Source organism: Cryptomeria japonica, chromosome 3 (genome assembly GCF_030272615.1).
Source record: "Cryptomeria japonica chromosome 3, Sugi_1.0, whole genome shotgun sequence".
In the NCBI taxonomy this organism is placed as follows: domain Eukaryota; kingdom Viridiplantae; phylum Streptophyta; class Pinopsida; order Cupressales; family Cupressaceae; genus Cryptomeria; species Cryptomeria japonica.
Window position 1 is genome coordinate 172,660,656 of NC_081407.1, and position 19,589 is coordinate 172,680,244.

The following is a 19,589-nucleotide window of genomic DNA, read 5'->3' on the forward strand; positions in this document are numbered from 1 at the left end:
TGCACCATGTAGCTCATCCAAAAGTTCATCAATCTTGGGAATTGAATACTTGTTTTTGATAGTCTTTTTAATAAGTGAACAGTAGTCAATGCACACTGCATGGTCCCATCCTTCTTCACTGGGGAAATAGAAGAAGCAAAGGGACTCGAGCTAGGCCTAATGTGACCCATATCAAGTAACTCCTTAATTGTAATCCCGATTTCAATGACATTCTCAAAACACCTATTAGGTGGTCTCCCTGGAGGAATGTTGCTGAAAACCACACTATGCTTGTTTAGAATAGATTGGATATACACATGATATTACCCATCACTGTCCGAAGGGGTTTTAGAAGTAATCAAACATTGGGCTGCCCAAGCAACCTCACCATGTTTGAAAATACTCTCCATCCACTTAGCCATCACGATCCTGGGTGCGCCTCTTGGCATACCTCTTAAGACCGCCTTTTTTCTATCAACTTTGATTTTAATTCCATGCTCTAGAAATTATGAGAATACTTTCTTAATGAGTGCAACACTGAACGCCCAAAATAACATTAGTATCCCCAATGTCAACTATGTATAAATCATCTATGAGAGTGTAACTGCCTAATGCAATGCTCAATTGAGGAACTTGCATGGTACAAGTTATGGTGAAGCCATCTGCTACCACCACATTGAAGCCCTCAGAGTCCTCTACCTATAATCTACTCTTTGCCACCAAAGCTACATATATAAAATTGTGGGTTTTTCCATTGTCCTCCAAGATAGTAATTCACTATTCACTGCCCCTGCAAGACTCCTCATACCTTGAATGAATTGAACCCAAGAGTACCTAAAAGAGTAGGTATAGTTCCTCTCTTAACATCCTTTGACGGATGCTCATCCATATATGTTGCTTCCCCATTTGAATCCTCCACTTCACTCCCAATAGCTCTTTTTGCCTTCTCTTCTTCATCATTTGAAACCACCTCTATGTAATGAACCTTCCCATTTGCCATACACCTGTGACCAAGCTTCCAAGGTTCCTTGCAAGAGAAGCACAACTTTTTCCTAAAAAATTCATTTCTAACCTAATCATCCATGTTGTTGCTCTTCAACCTCTCCTTTTGGAAAGTTTTCTTATCATTCTTTGATGGAAATGGTTTGGACTAAATCTTTTTCAAGAGCCAAAGACTCCATATTATGAGCCCTCTTGACACCAACTTGGATCAAATGCCTTGATCCAACCACAAAGTGGTTTGGTCAATCCCTCCATGAAAAAAAGAATCCACTTGTGCTCAAAGACATTTTGTGACCATGATTCAGAGTTTTTGGAACTAATATGTAGGATTCGTTAAATTGACCCCACCTGTCTCAACTAAGCCAACTCTCTAAAATGCAGTGCAAGGTCCATTTTGTCAAACCTATAAATCAACCTCTAAGTAAAATCACCATATGATATGATACTAGCATGTCCCAAAGTGACCAACCCATGGTACCACCACTCATGAACTCCATCCAAATGAAGAGTGGCATACTTGATGGCCTCTAAATCTAGCATGGGATTAAGATGAAAATAAGTATCTAACTTTACACCCATGAACATGCAGTGCAACTATTGAAACCATCATAGCTTGGAATGGCCAACTTTCCTACCTTTCACGTAAATCTTGATTAGACCTATGTCTCCTTTCTCCTCTTGGTTTGTTTCTATACTTGACCTAACAAACATCAGCTAAGGAGATAGTTGCATGAAATCTGTCCCCCAAGGCTTGATACTCCCTTAATAATCTACCCAACCTTTGCCATCTTCTTGTTGTTCTACTCGTTCTCTTGGTGGTGCTTCCAAGAATTCAGGCATTAAAGGCCCAGGAGTAGTTTTGTTGGTTGTCTTGGAGTTGTTTACAAAAATATTAGTGTTACTCCCTTCCCCATAATTGCCATCTTTTCATTTTTGCCATTCTTCCCATGATCACCTTGAGTTTTGTTATTCGTTGTTTGCATCATTTGAGTCATTAGCTGAAACAATTGTTGTTGTCATCTAGCCAAAATATTCAAAATCTCCATGGTAATAGGGTTATGTTGTTCACATCTATCACCCATTCTTCCTTCTTTGAATCTGAAGATATAACACCTCTTCTCCTGTAAGTGATAAACTATGTAACCTCTAGATTCATTAATTAATTTCAGCCATCCACTTTGTCACATAACCATCCAGGCTGGAAAGATCACTTTCTTAGATACCACTATAAAGACCTGAACCAATTTTCCCACCAACAATTTGCACTTTTTACCACAATCTAATAGAAAGGCATTTTGTCAAACACTTTATGTTCACCACCCCATGTAATTTTTCTGATTTGTCGAATTAAATGGTCCATGTTTTATGGGTATATAGTGCAATGTCATCAAATTAACATTTGAGACCAAATCTGATATTAACCAAACAAGAGATAGTTGCACAACAATAATTTCATTCAAGACACTGCTCAAGTATAACATATTACAAAGGTTATCATATGTAAATTCCTAACCTCAAATATTAGCAACGTCCATTCCCTTGAGAAGTTGGTAACAGCCATTACATCAGCAAATTAGCATTGAATGAATAGCACCATGCATTTGGTTTGCACCTGAGATATTAAGGCCTCCAATCCTCATGCCAAGGTCAATACTGGTTGGTGACCTCTTCACAATAGTCCACCACAAGATTATGCTCTCTTCATGGTTCAAACGCCCAACTCATGCATCAATGGCCCTTGAATTTCCAATGCCTAGCTACTAGTGTTTGGCAGCTAGCAATAAACCCTCTAAACGCCATTATGGAGCTTGCCAAAACTCTTCGACTTGCTCCATTGGTCTCACGCCTACGTATTCATTAATGGCAGCCAGTTGGAACCTTCAATTACCCCAAAAATCAGTCCTCAACTTCAATGTCTAGAATATTGGAAGCTCAGCGACTAGACACGGAGAATATAATTATTTAAATAAACTTATACCTCGTGTCCACCCAACTATCTTTGCCTTTCATACAAACTCTTGCAATTAATTTAACAATTTGTCTTGCTTGCATGACCTCATGAATTGTGCAATCATTTATTCAAGCATGAAATCTGTATTAATCCACTTGAAAATCAGCTAGGGAAGATATTTCACCACTGAATCTAAGGGTTTTTGTAATATCCCAGTTATTTTTTTTTTTGATTTTTAGGCCAACAATAGTCATCAACAAGAAGATAACCCGTTAAGGTTAGAAATCATAAACTAAAACATGTTGGAAAAACAACCCTTCCACTTTCTGATCACCAAGTGCCCAACGTGGGAAGGTGAGAGCATATGGCGTTGAGGGGATCGTTAGCTCAATTAACTGGAAACAATACAATGCTTGGGCGGCAAGCTAGCCCTTCCGCTTATCCAGCAGGAATGCAAGAAACTCGGTGGTGAGCCAGCCAAGTGAGACACACAAAGGTACGAATCACTCAACCGCAATATTTCAGCGGGAGGACTGAAAATTACATAACAATCTCAACTCAACCGCTTATGCAGCGGGAGGACCATTACACTCAGACATCACTCGACCACTTATGCAGTGGGAGGACTGAAATTACAAATTACTTAATAATAGGCGGCAAGCCAGCCTCTTCCACTTTTCAGCGGGATGAGAATTACAAATCAGAATTGGTTAGTAGTACTGCTACTTAACCTTACAAAAATAAGATGATATGAGAGGAGAGAAATGCTGAATATCCAAATAAAAACATTAGATTTTGCTAACATCAAATCTGCAGGCTAGAATTGCAAAACCAACAGCCTAAGGAATCACTAAAAAGCGCTCAACTCTCTCAATACATATCCAAATCACCCAAAATCAGTCCCAAACCCACACTAGACTAGCTACGATGACAACCATTCAAAGACAAGCTACCATAACTCCCTTAATAATTTTGCACGCATCCCAATGCACTTCGGAAAACCATGCCTAGCTTAGGAATTTCGATTTTGTCTAATAAATTCAAATCTTGATCAAAGATGCCACAAACTTACAATGTATATCGCTAGTACTAGGAAGGATGAAAGAGCCAATAACCATAACGGTCAGTCACTCCAGCAGAGAGGTATGATCGAAAATGCACTTCAGCCACAGGCAAACCAGCAAGTTCCAAAATCACTCCAAACACCAAAAAGGACTAAGATACTCTCAGAGAATATAGTAGATTACAGCACACAGCTATGTACTATGTTTCAAGTACGAAAGCGGGAAGCACTAGGGAGACGCACTCCGAAGCCCCAAAAGTTCTGTCACCAATCCGATAGCATAACATTGCAAATTTTCAAGATATTAAGAATGGCAGCCCAAGGCTCTTATTTATAACCTCACAACACCAAATTCAAATGCAAATTGCTTCAAATTCACTTTTCCCCATTTGCATTTCATTACATCTCACGTGGACCCCAAGAGTGGCGCCATTCCACAAGTCAAACCTTAGGCCAAAAAGCAAGGACCACGATTTTCACTTAGCAAACACTTGGGATGAAAATAAAATAATCTCCCTAATAATTTGACATCCCCTTCTTAGACATAATTTCGCCTAGCACTTAGGAGATATTAGGCATTATTCCCAAAGTCAATAAATCAGTAGTAATTAATCAGATCAATTAAATATTAAACCTTAGTATAAGGAAATAATATTTAATTATGTCACATATGACTCTCGTACTGATTATTGTCAAAACCCTGATGAAGCTGAGCTAGGAAGACCACTGAACTACTGCAGGATCAGGACCCTGTCCACTGCCAAAAATAGAATTATGCCATATTGTCACTTACTAAAAATAGTAAGTCATGAACAACTGCTCCGAAAAGCATGATCTTCGCGCCCAGTGACAAAGCATGGAGAGCTCAGTAGGACAGTATCACCAAAATAGCCATTCCCTGACTTACTAAAAATAGTAAGTTCTCGCCTCATCAATGCTGGACCCTCATTCTTCATTCCACCTAGCCTACGGGTCTCAAGTATAGGCTAATGGACCACTGGGAGATCATCAACGAGAATGGGACATTACAGTTTTCGTCCTAGGGTTTGCTCCAACAAGAAGCTTCAAATCCACAAGAAGAGAAAATAAACAAGCATGTCCAAATGAGCTTCCAATTCTTCTTTTTGTAGTTTCCTTAGAACATTCCCAAGGAGCTTTTCAACTTCTCGCTTAAAATAATTCATTAAAGCACGTTAATAAAGTGACTTCTTAATATTTCCTTTTAATTTCACTAAATTAATTAAAATAAAGCTATAAAATTTACTTTATTTGACAACTTTAATTAATAATTTAATTTATTCCTCAATATCTTGAAATTAGCCTATGGGAATTAAATAGGCTAAATGGTCATCTTCGACTACTCAGAAGGAGACATTATTGTCTGGCTCACTTTCAAGGTTTATTGGGACAACTAAGGTTTCTATAACTACAGACAACTAGGGCTTTACAGTAATGTCCCCTCTTTCCTAGACAATCATGTAATGTCCCCACTTTAGCAGTTGACCAAGTGTATGTGCGTTAGCCTATCTCTACATGGTCTTGAGGGCTAACAAAGGGTTTAAGGGGATCCTGGAGTGTTTCGGCCTAGTCATTTCCAGTTTGGGCCAAAACGGAGTTGATTTACTTAGTTTCAGGCATACTTACTATTTTTAGTAAGTTAGCAAGACACAACGGAGGTTAGTTTTGGTGATTGGATTCGATACTCCTCAGCGAGAGCTTTCCGACGAGCTATCACTCGCGCTATTTGGAGTCTGATTGCTAATATATTATAATGCCTGAAGTGTTATTAAAGTAACATTTAATTTAATTGTAAAATATTAAAGTGTTACTTTAATATTTATTTTATGGGGATGTGTGCAAATCAAAGGGGCACCCAAGGGAGACATAAGTGAATATTTTAACATGTTTTATATTGCACATCTTTTATCCCACATTGCTCAAGTGAGTTGGGTCGTCCCTTGGAGAAAGAATAAAATGAAGCTTTCGTGGCTTCATTCAGCATGTTGAATATGAGAAGAATTGGTATGTGTGAGTTGCAGATCTGTTCTTGGCATTAGAGGACGTCCATCCTCTCTTGTGACATTCTAGACGTCATTCCCCTAGGGTTTGGCCTTTGGAATCCATTGCTATCAGCTTCATTATCAAGCAGATTGGGTGCATTTCCAGCTACAGGTAGATTTAATGTTTGCTCATATCTTCTTCCCTATTTGTCCGTTGCTTATGCCATTTTGAGGAGATGATTGTATGAAGATATTGGACCTATTGAAGACAAATTAATATTGCCGCAACACTATTCACGCGGGTACTATTCATGTCACTGTAGCAGCAAGATTGAAAATGATTGCTGGAGTAATATGTCAATAATGCTGGAATAATTAGTGAGTTGATGATCTGCCATGTATTTGATTTTATTGATTCTGAAAATAACATCTTATCAGCAGTAGTTCAATCTTCAGTTTGCATATTATTGTAGTTTCCTTCTTGTTCATGTTATGTGATTTCAAATCTATGCAAAGACATAAAAACAAACAAGCATTTCATTTCCGAAGCCATAGGGGGTTTAAACATTAAACGGTGAAATAAGGAGTTGGCTGCAAACCGTTTGACCAAATTCCTATTAGCGGCTGGTTTAGTTTTTGGGCATCTTAAGGTGCCCATTACAAATCACTCGAATGTTAAGATCTGTCTATTATCCATCTCCGTAGGAATATCGAATGGATAGGAGATGTTATTCCTGGCATGGAGGGCTTTACAGCTACAGATTAGATTTTCAATGCTTATTTAATGAGAAAATAATGTTATTTTATTATAAAGTTACTTTTTCTAAAAATAGAAAAATTTCATTATAGTAACTTTATAAAGTTAAATCTAAAAGTTAAATTATAAAGTTACTTTATAAAGTCAAATTATAACATCATAAAGTAACTTTATAATTTAGTGGAAAATTATTTTATAAAGTGAAATCACTTAATTTTACTAACCTGGGCGCACCCCTTACTTGGATGCACTTGTGGACTTGAAAGCAAAATTAAAAGTGGGAAAGGGAAGCGTTGGAATCCAAAAGAAGAATGGTTTTATAAAAGAGAATTCATTTCTCTATCTACTCATTATGATGATTAATTTTCAAAATTTTCTCTTCCTGCAGGTAATGCCTAGTATTTTTTGAGGATGAAATCACTTGGAGAATTGTGAATTGGACAAAAACCCAATTCAGCATTGAGGAGAATCTACATACGGTTTGCATTTGTGCTACATTGGATGAATTTTCATGACATCTTTTACAATTATCTTTCAGCAATAAAGCATCAAGGGTTCAGTGCAATTAGATCAGATTAATTTAATGAAAGGAATGCTTCTTGGAAGTCAAATGGACAACGTTTGATGCAAATTTCTGCAAGGAATTCATTGGAAATTGATTGCAGCAGTTACTGGTTGAATTGTGGGCAGATTTGGAAGGTTAGAAACTTCTTCTTGCCAGCCGTACATTTTCCAGGCGAGCTGTACCATTCGGAAATGGCATCGAGGTTTTGGAGCAGATTTCTTAGTTAGAAATTAGCAGCAACAAATTCATGATTCATTTAGACATCAGGAACAATTTATGGATCAATTTGTTTGCACATTGAGGTTTCTAGTTTGATTCAAAAAATTTTGCCTGCAGGCTAGGCGTAGGGTTTAGTACTTCCATTGTTTCTTTCAATATTTGTTTTCAGTAATTATTGTCATTGAGAATTAAAGCCATTGGCACCACTTTAGCTAGTTGGATGCCCCTATACAAGTGATTCCTTCAGTTTCTTCAATAAAACTCCTCTAGTGAATGAGCGTTGGACTCCGAGTATGCAAACTCTTGTTTCTAGTATCTCAGTTCTCTAATTCTGAATAATCGCATTGCTGTTCTAAATAAATCAGAACTCAGAATTTTCTATCAGTCCTTTAAAAATTTGTACTCTGGTTCAAAAAGCATCATTTCCTTGCATATGTTTCACGGTTGAACTCCAAACTATCAATTGGCACTGAAACTCAAACCAAGCCTTGGCAAATAAACTTAAAACCACTTCAATCAGCACCTAAACAAAACAGAAATAAATGGATCAAAATTGGTGGGGATCTTTTAGTGGTATCAGAGCCATGACCCTGCCAGCCTAAGGGTACTGTGATTACTTCTATGTACCCTGGAAGGATTGGGCCACACAAACATTATACTTGCAAGAGTGCACAATTGCAATTAAATTTTGATACGGGTACTTCAGCAGGTGTAGCTATGGGTGATATGCATGATGGTAATAGGAGTCCCCATCAGAGGGAGAGACAGAATCAGCAAGATGATCCTGATTGAGACTTATTTAGAACTCTCGTTAATACATAGCCATTGATTGCATAGGCATTAGAGTGGATAAGTGGAATCCTCGATAGATTGAAAATGGATCGGCCTAGGGATAGGCATGATGGGCATGACTGTGAAGTTTTAAGATCAGATTAGATAGAAGATAATTCAAACACAATTGCACAAAATATACCCTAGGAAAACCTTCCAACTTGAAGGTGAAAAACCCAACAACAAATGTCTTGTAATATATTAGACAAGATAGTAAGATGTCTTTACAAAATGCTTCACACTTTGAAGCTATATGACAGAATAGATTTGACCTAGATCTCAGTGAATGCAGCCCAAACTTCCAAAGAATGGTATATAAGTTTGATCTACCTTATATGTGAACATGACCTGCTGAAGAAGGAATCAATATGCTGAAGATGGTATACGATCTACTGAAGGAAGGTATCGAACTGCTGAAGATGATACTCAATCTGCTTATGTATATTCATTTTCAAATGAAGTGGAAAGAGAGAGAGAGTCGATCTATATATACCCATACGTGGGTGACTCCGAGCAGCATGTCTTTTCCAATAGTCGGCTTGTCATTAACAAACACGTCTCTTAACTAACATGACTTATCACCAAGGTGGCGGATTATATAATTCGTTATATTTTATTAACAAACCGCTTCATGAAATCGCCAATATAAAGTATGGAAGTTGGCAAGAAGTATATTATTTAAATCGATGCACATAAATATCTAAGGCTGATAGGCCACTTAGACATTTACGTTGGCCTGAAGGAATCCGATTGAAGCTATATAACTTTGACACTCCCTCTTAGCTAGGGAGGAGTCCTCGATTTTTGTAAAGATATCCACCATGGCTACTCCCAAAGGGTGGGTCCATCATGGCTACCCCCATGAATGGAAATGCAAATGAACACATGTGCTCATCACAAAATCACTCAACGTGATGTCGTCATCTCATCATGACGTTCGCCATGGCTACTCCCCGAGGGTGAATAAACACAAGTGCTAAGTCATGGAGTCTCTCACATGACATCCACCATGGCTACTTCCAGAGGGTGGAACAAGGGCTTTCACCTCAAACTCCTCTTTGACATAGAAGAATGCATTAACAAGGGCTTGCATCTCAAACTTCTCTCTCACAGAGAAGAATGCATTAACAAGGGTTTGCACCTCAAATTTCTCCCTCATAGAGAAGAATGAATTATAGTAAATCTCAATAAATTACTGATGCTGAGACTCCCTCTCAACTAGTGCTTTATTCTCCACAACTCCAAGCTTGTCTCGAAAATGCACAAACTTCACTTTGGCAAGGGGCTTGGTGAGAATGTTAGCCGTCCGTTCATCAGTACAAATATATCTCAACTGAACAACATTCCTCTGTACCATATCTCTGATGTAGTGGCATTGAATCTCAACATGCTTTGTTTTGTCATGGAACACTGGATTGACTGATAGCTTCACACAACTTTGGTTATCACAATGAATAATTGTAGGCTCCAACGATTGTCCAAACAATCCTGCAAGGAGCTTTCGAAGTCACACTGCTTCGCGAGTTGCCACACATGCTGCAATGTATTCTGCCTCTGTGGTGCTCAGAGCCACTAAAGACTGCTTCCTACTACACCAGATCATAGCAGATCCCAAATTGAAGCAACAACCAGAGGTTCTCTTCCGATCAGTAACACTCCCTGCCCAATCAAAATCAGAATAGCCTTGCAGATTTAGGTCTACACTAGAAGAATATTTCAAGCCATGTCCAACTGTGCCACGCAAGTATCTCAAGATATGCTTGGCTGCAACTAGATGTATCTGCCTTGGTTCACACATGAACTGACCAAGTTTACTCACTGCATAGCGAATATCCTGTCTAGTGTTAACTAGATACATCAAGGATCCAATCAACTGCCTGCACATGGTAGGATCCACAAGATCTGAACTAGCTATAGATTCCCTCAATTTCTTCAAGTTAGTTTCCATTGGTGTAGACATAGACTTGCAATCTAACATTTCAAATCTCTTCAAGATGTCAATGGTGTATTTTCCTTGACTCAGGATAATCTCATTAGGCCTTTGCCACACTTCCAAACCTAGAAAGAAATGCATGAGCCCTAGGTCCTTCATCTCAAATTCTAAAGTCAACTCCTCCTTGCATCCAAGGATGAGATGATCTTCCTCGGTAAGAAATAAGTCATCAACATATAGTGCCAAGATTAAAACTTCACCATTGATTACCTTTAAGTAAAGATTTCGATCAGCATCATTCTTGCAGAAACCCAAACTCACCAAGCATTTGTCAATTCTTTCATACCAATGCACGAGGAGCCTGGTTAAGACCATATAATGCCTTTTTCAATTTGCATACATGAGACTCTTTCCCATGAATCACGAAACCTTCAGGTTGCTCAATGCAGACCTCTTCTTCAATCACACCATTGAGAAAAGTTGTCTTCAAATCCATCTGATGTAGCTCTCATCCTTTAGCTGCTGCAATGGCAATGATGGTCCTGATGGAAGTATAGCGAGCAACAGGAGCAAATGTTTCTTCATAGTCTATTCCTTCTTTCTAAGAGAAACCATGAGCCACAAATCTAGCCTTGTACTTCTCAATGCTTCCATCAACTACATGCTTAATCTTGTATAGCCACTTGGAAGATACAACTGACTTTCCTTTAAGTCTAGGTACAATATCCAAAACATCATTTTTGATAATGGATTGATATTCTTCATCCATAGCATCTTTCCATACTTGTTGTTTTGAGGCTTCCTCAACACTGGAAGGTTCAGTCTCAATAAGATTACACATCAATGCAACATAGCTATAGAATCTCTATGGTCTTGTTGTCCTCATTTTTGTTTTCAAAAATGAAGGACCATTACATGAAATTTTTGTGAAAAAATGAAAAATTTTACTCTATGGCATGCTTTCCGAGGCAGAATTTCGACTAATCCTTGGACTGGCTTAATCCCCAGTCCATCCTCAAACTACGTTTCGAATTTCGTCAAATTCTGGGTTCGTTTGCTATGTCTTTCCTTCAATCGGGTTTTAAAACCCCGACTACAGGTGGAGAATTTTCTTTAAACTGCAAGTTTTAATGATATTCATTGTTTTGGTTGTTGCAGGGGAATTTTTAGCTTATTACATGTGCATCTTTATTAAAAGATGTTACTTGCAATTTGTTTTAAATTTCCCTTTCTTGTTTTTGTCTTTTTTATTGTTTTTTGGTCTTGTTTAGTTAAAATAGGGATTTTTTGACTCAATTACAAGTAAACTTGTAGTTTGGTCAAAAAACCCCTACTTTAATGGTTTTTGCATGTAATAGGGATTTTAAATCCCCATTACATATGTGCAAGTATTTCTAACTTGTTGTAGGGATTTTATTTCCCTTTTACAAGTAATTAAAACTTGCAATTTGCTCCAAAAAACCTGATTTTGCCTTGCAAGTGCATTTTTGACAATTTTAAACTTGTCATTTGTCCAAAAAAACCCGATTTTGGCTTGTTAGTGAAAAAGTGACAATTTAAAACTTGCACTTTGGTCTAAAAAACCCGATTTTGCTCATAAAGTGCATTTTTGACAGTTTTAAACTTGTCATTTGTCCAAAAAAACCTGATTTTGGCTTGTTAGTGAAAAAGTGACAATTTCAAACTTGCACTTTGGCCAAAAAATCCCGATTTTGCCTAACATTTTGAAAAAGTGAAATTTTAAACTTGTTATATCCTCCAAAAAACCCGATTTTCATTGTTTCATGCATTTTAAACTTGCTATTTGTTCCAAAAAACCCGAATTGCAAGGAAAACCGTTTTTTATGAGGATTTTAAGCAAATTTTTGTGGAGATTTTTTGGGAGATAGAAGGCGTTTAGGATTCCTTCCTATTTCCATGCATTTTTAAACACCTTTCACGCCACATGGAGGTTAAGTTTGCTGGTTTTTAGGTTTATAACAGCAAACATGTTTTTGCCAAAAAACCACATTTTTCTTCATTAAAAATACCACGAATCAGCAATCTTATGAATCGTTTTGGCTTGGTATGCTAAGGCATTGAGGTTAGAAAGAGTCTTGGCCATTTTCCATGCCATTTCTCATGCATTTGCTGCCACGTTTTTCATTTTTGGGCATTTTTTCAAAAACATGGCTAGGGTTTTGGAATACGGTTAATTTATTTTTAAGAGATATTCTTCTGTATTTCAAAGATTGATCATCTTTTGGAGAGGCATTTTCAGATTGGAGCAAGGTAAGATTTATTTTCTTTTTGTTTCTTTTTTCTTGTTTTCTTGTTTTCTTGTTTTTCCTTTCTAGTTGTAAATTTATAAATGGTTGGTTCTTCCCCAAAAATCGGTTTTTGTGAGAGATTTTCCCCTTTGTAAAGCAATTTTAGAATTGCATTGATCTTCCCCATTTTACCTCTTTACTTGTATTCGGGATTTTAAATCCCGATTACAAGTTGGATGAAAATAATTGTTCTTCCATTACGGATAAAAGATTTAACCATCTTTTCTTGAAAGTTCTTCCCATTTTTTTGAAGATGAACTTCCCAAAATCTTTTCATATTCATTTCCATCATCCGTACATACCATTTCATCCATTCATTTCACACCTTCATTCATTTTCCCCATTTAAAGTCTACCTGCGGTCAGCCATCCAAAACCCGAAATTGGTCCAAAATGCACTCAAAAACACTTGAAAATGAGTTCTAAAGGTCCAATTACAAGTGCAAACTTGTAGTTACCCATTACACATATGAAGTTGCATGTTTGTTCCACGCAATTGCAAGTTAATGCTCTTGTTTTTCCCACACATGTAATACAACTTCCAAAACCCGAAATTCACTTGTGAGCCCATTTTTGCATCAATTTCTCTCTTCCCTTGTCAGTTCGGTTTGCACACACGATCTACCAAATCAATGGAATAAGGAATGGGCCTTATTTTGCAAGCAAATTTCAAGAATGAAGGATGATACAAAGAAGAAATACAACAACAATTCATGGTTGAGAGCATAAAATTCTTTCAAGACAAAGATGGTCATGACATGAAAAGAGGAAGGCTACCCTTTCCCTCTTGAAAAGCTAGTATTACCCCCAAGCAAGAAGACAAGGATGCAAGTTCCCGTTCCGGTTCAAGATGTCTTTACCAATCCAGAATACTTCAAGTTCGAGCATCCTAAAGTGACATGAAGATCATCACAGACAAAGGATGATGCAGTTAGAGTCATGTCTTTAGACACATGGAATAGTTTTAGTTATGCATTTGTAATTTTGTTTTGACAAGTTACATGTAAAAGTATTTTTTGTAAAATGCAAGTTACACATTACTTGCACTTTTGTAATTACATGTAAGGCAACTACAAGTTGTGTCCGATTAGAACTGTAGTTGGAATAAGTCTTACTTAGTTAATGAAGTCTTAGTTAGTTATATAAGTCTTAATTAGCTTTTGAATAAGTCTAGGTGGTTGAGAGATTTTCTCAAGTTAGTTGGAATCCTCCAACCTTTTTCTCAAGGCTCCTCTTCTATAAATACTTGAGGGGTCTATTGTAATTTTTATCTTTTGGAAAAGCAAGCAAAAACTCTGCCAAATTTACAGTAAAAAGTCTTTGAGCTTATGTATGTGAATTGAAGGTTTTGAAGAATAATAAAGAGGGATTACTCAAGTTTTGAGTCTTTGAGCTACATGTTTGAGTTTGAATTTTTTTATTTCTTATATGCAAGTGTTTCCAAAGGAGCTTAGTCCAATTTGATTTGAAGTCTTTGAGCTGCAAGTAGAGAAGATTAATTAAAATAGGAAACTCTCTTGAAGGAGCAGCAAGTCTTTGAGCTTGCGTCTATTCTTGAGGAAAAATTACTGTTTGATAAGAAATAGCAGCAAGTCTTTGAGCTTGCATTAGTTCTTGTCTTTGTGTTAAAAGAATAAATTATTCCAATCTTTGAGCTGCTGTCTTTTATTCGTTGTAAAATTTAGTATAGCAAAAGGTAGATAGGACTTCCAATAGTCAAGTCTTTGAGCTTGATATTGCTGTCCCGTTCCGAAGGAAGCGACGGAAGTCTTTGCGCTTTCAGGAAACTTCATTTCCTTTCTCTCATTTTACTTGAAAGTGGTTACTCCTATTTACATTCAATCGCTATCCTTTTCTATGAAGAGAAAAGGATATTGTCTTTCTTGAAAAAAGAAAGAAGACTACTGTACCATCTTGTTTTTATTTCAGTTTTAGTTAGATAGGGGGAGCCTTCCCTTAATTAGGAGAGTTTTTACTCGTGTGTTGTGGTTGAAACCACAATTTTGTATATTTCCCCATGTGTACAAAATTTTCAACCAATAGGTCTTTTACTTTCTCTGAATGTGCCTCTAGGAGCTGCAAACTTTTCTGCCTCTTGCATAGTGATTCTTGCTCAAAGAGGTTTCTTTTGATTCACAATAATATCTCTAGGCTCATCAGTAGGATCCAAAGGTTCAATTTGATCATCATCTGCTACAGGTTTAGTGGACTCCCTCTGAATCTCAGGAGTATGATCAATGTCCATGTCTTGAGAAGTCTCATGATTTTCATCATCTATCTCCATGCATGAACTTTTAGATTTTTTGAATGCAACATCTTCCTCAAATGTAACATCTTTGCTCACTTCTATTTGCTTCTGACCAGGAATGTAAATTCGGTAGGCTTTAGAGGTTTCACTGTAGCCCACAAATATTCCTCTCTTGCCAGAGGGTTCTAACTTGGTTCTTTTGTCTTTGGATATATGAACATACACTAGACAACCAAAGATCCTCAAGTGACTGAAATTAGGCTTAATTCCTGAAAAGGCTTCTTCTAGAGTCATATTCTGTAATATCCGATGAGGACATCTATTCTGAACATACAATGTTGTTCTAGAAGCTTCTATCCAAAGAAAGGTTTGAAGGTCTTGATCATGGATCGTGGCTTTTGCAACTTCAACAATGGATCTGTTATTTCTTTCTGCAACCCCATTTTGTTGTGGGTTGTAAGGAACACAAAACTCCTTCTTGATCCCTGCCTCAATACAGAAATCACCAAAGCTACCAGAGGTGTATTCACCTCCATTATTAGACCTTAAAACTTTAATTCTCTTTCCAAATAAGCTTTCTACTTGAGCCTTAAACTCTTTAAATCTACCTAGGACTTCATCAGACTCTTTAGACCTTAAGAAATAAATCCAAGTCTTCCTAGAGTAGTCATCTATGAAAGTTACATAATACAAAAATCCACTTAGGGATGCCATTGACATTGGACCATATAAATCAGAATGTACAAGATCTAAAATTTCTTTTGACCTGCTTTCACTGCTATGAAATGGACTCTTAATATTTTTACCCATAGTACAACCTTTACAAGTATCATCATGTACATGACCAAGTTTAGGAATACCTTTAACCATTTTCTCCAATGATGGAAGAGCCCTGAAATGTAGATGCCCAAGTCTTCTATGCCATAGTTTGCTGGAACTGAAAGAGTAATGTAGAAGATCTTGAACTGGATGAGTGGAAAATTTATACAAACTCTCATGTCGATTCCCGATCACAAGATCAGTCTTGATGCTGGAGTTCTTTGGCCATGCAAGAACTCTCCCTTTTGAAAATGCTATTTGATAACCTTTATCCTCCAAGGCTGAAATGGACACAAGATTTCTCTTGATTCCTGACACAAATAAGACATCACTTAGATGAAGAGAAATTCCAGATTCTAGGTTGAGTGATGTTGCACCAAATCCTTTCACTGAATAGCGTGCATCATCTCCAATGATCACTTGGAGATTAAACTCCCTTTCCACCAAATCTGAAAGATGTTCTCGATAGCCTGTGATGTGTCGAGAAGCTCCACTATCAATTAGCCAAGTGTCGCTATCCATGGGAAAATTAATTGATAAGGTAGATATGAAGAGGAATCCATTGGAGTTGTCTTCAGCTTCTTTTTGAGTTGAGACTTCATTAATGTTCGCCATTTGTTGCTTAGGCCTTGTCAAACAATCTCTTGAATAGTGACCAAACTTGTCACATCTAAAGCACTGAATGTGAGAGAGATCTTTCTTCTTCTTCTTTGAATCAGGTGCAGAACCTGATCTTTGATCTCTTTTCCTCTTGAAGTTGCCCTTCTTCCAATTTCTTCCTTTCTTGGTAGATTGAGTGGCAAGAATATGAGTGTCTTCATTTTGAGAACCTTTGACAATTCCTCTAGCAGCCAATCTGGATTCTTCTTGGATGCAATTTGCATGAAGACGATCAAACTTAGGCAATTTGGATCTCCCACTTATACTTTGAATAAATGGCTCCCAAGAATGAGGAAGGCCATTCAATGCCAACATGACAAGGTCTTTGTCAACCACTAGATCTCCAATAGCGCTTAGTTGATCCCTCAGTTTTGAGATCTTCATGAAGAATGACATGACAAATTCTCCTTTCGCCATCTTGACTTAATGAAGTTGTTGCCTCAATGCAAGAGCCCTACTTGTGTTGTTAATCTCATATAGGCCTTCCAAGCTCTTGAACATGTCTCTCGCAGTTGTCATCTTGGAAATGAGAGGCACTAAGTGATCTCTCACAGAGTCAATCAATATCTTTTTCGCTTTTATGGCATTGTTCTTGAATTGAAGTTTCTCCTCTTGATCTTCTGGCTCAGTTAAGTCCTTTTCCTCCACAAACTGAAGAAGATCATTTTCTTCAAGTGCAATAAGTACTCTAAACTTCCACGAAGTGAAGTTTGATGCACCTTCAAGCCTATCCTCGATTTTAAGTCCATTCACCATTTTCGCTTGCTAGGAACTACTCCTTAGAATGAGAATAAGTTGTCGCTTATAGAAAAATTTGATCACGATCTACTTCACCATGGCTCTGATACCATGTTAAGTTTTAAGATTAGATTAGATAGAAGATAATTCAAACACAATTGCATAGAATATATCCTGGGAAAACCTTCCAGCATGAAGGTGAAAAACCCAACAACAAATGTCTTGTAATATGTAATGTCCCAAAATCCACAATCTGCGTCCCTTGCTACCCTTTCACCCTGTCGCTATTCCTTCGCACTCTCCGTGTCCCTTTCCTCCTCACGGCTTGTACTTTAATACCGGCGGGGGAGTGTTGGAGCGGATCCATCCAGAGGACATGGCCGCTGAGGGAGAAGGTGAGCGGTGGTGACTGTTGGAGTCACCGCTCCGTGATCGACCCGCACTACGTCTTGGGCGCCTTAGTTTAACAGTCACCGCATATCATACAATGTGCTCACTAGGTGTAATACGCCCTTTCCTAGTGTAGTTAAGGTATGCGTTAATTATAATATATTGATATTATAAATAATTTATATTGTATATGATATATTTTATATTGGTTCTATTAATAATATCGTATGGTAATATGATATTATTCCATAATAATAATTATAATGTATTTTGATAATTTATATTGTATACCAATATTATATTTTATATTTATTGAATAACACATTATATGGTAAATATAATATTATATTATGTATCAATATATCTATTTTATGTTTATTCAATTAACAATATTTTATGGTAAAGTTCAATTAACAGTTAATATTAATAATTAAAATATGATCATTATATTAAAATAAAACAAGGAGTCATCTCTGATTAGGTTACAATAATAATGGAGGGTAGGAATGTTTTTATTAATCAATTACAAAAACGTGGGGTTATGACAGTCCTCCCCACTCAAAATTGCTTGTCCTCAAGCAATCTGGGATTAAGATGATTAATGGTCTCATCTCCCTCCCATGTGGCATCTTCCCTAGGAAGGTTCTTCCACTTCACTAAGTACTCCGTTATGGTCCTCCTTAATTCTCTTTCTCGCTTGTCAAGGATGAGCTCAGGTTCCAAAATCAACTTCCCTTCATTATCAATTGGAGGTAGTGTTATCACTTGAACCTGCACCCCTATTTGCTAAGCTATCAACTCAGCAGGCTTGTGACACATGGGAACCCTCCTAGGCCTACGGGTTGCCTAAAAATTGGAGTGAACCTCCAGAGTAAGCTGGTTCTTTTCAAATTCTGCACCTAAACTAACAATTTCTTTAGGGAAAAGAGTAAGGAGGAGAACATGTAAAACTGAAATCTAAATCTAAGGTGATTGCACCAAATGATATGTTGAAATCCAACTAAGCAAAAGATACACAGTATAACAGTGATAATAAAGCTCTTTTACACTAACCAACAACCCATAATCTTTGCATCAATACTTCATAAGAAGGCTGGATAATCACGGTCTTAAGAGAAAAAAAACTCCTTTCACAACCTAAGATTGATAATTACTAAAAAACACAGCTTATGACCTGCAAGAACATATGTATTTCTGTATAAGGCATCAACAGAAAGTGCAATTTTAAGGGGCCAAAGGCCAACCACAGAGAACTGACTAACACTAAAGACACAATAACAGAAAAAATGAGAAGTAGAGAGGTGAGCCAAGCTATTGTCCCTACCAAATAGGTATCACCAAGCTTTATATTTCCTGAAAATGTGTTACAAAAACATTCCTTCCTGCAGAGAGAACTCAAAAATTACAGTCTGCTAAAAGATGAATGAAGAAGAACCCCAACAAAAATGAATCTCCTAGTATATATGTTTTTGCCAAGGTAGTCAAAAAGACTCCACCTCCTCCTCTTAGGTTGAGTAGACTCAAAAAACCCACTTTTAGGGCCCCAAATATGTCTGAAAGGGAATGTATTTGAGCCAAAAAGTCAAGCCACCCATTCTACAACCATAAAAGCCCTTAAATGCATCATAAATGACTCTGAAATATCCCTGACAGGCCTGCAAGCCTTCATAAATGCAAAAAATATCTCTCTTTGACCTCCTAATAAATGAAAATAAATATCAATTAAAGTGATTTAAAAAATATCATTTACCTAATTGAACATTTGTTTGATTTTATTTTTGTATTTAAAGTAAAGATTTTAATAACATAAAAACAATATAATTATTTTATTAAAGTGATAAATAAAATAAATCACTTTAATAAGATAATTTTATTATCTTTATTTATTAAATAATAAATGTAATTTAAAAAATATATTTAATAAAGTGTTTTATTTTACACTTTAGTAAATAATTTTCCTTATTATATTTATTACATTTTTACTTTAAATATTAAAATAAAAAAGGGAAAAAAACAAATGTTTAATTTAGTAATGATATATTCTTTAACCACTTTAAAAAATGCATTCATTTACATTTATTAAAAGACATACTTCTTAAGTGATTTATAATATCACTTAATAAGAT

General features: G+C 36.8%; 1 protein-coding gene across 3 annotated transcripts in view; it reads right to left on the minus strand.

The window, feature by feature from the left end:
• Positions 1–19,589, minus strand: part of LOC131029170 (uncharacterized) — a 262,261-nt gene that overhangs the window by 34,791 nt on the left and 207,881 nt on the right. The gene's annotated exons all lie outside the window — the stretch shown is intronic.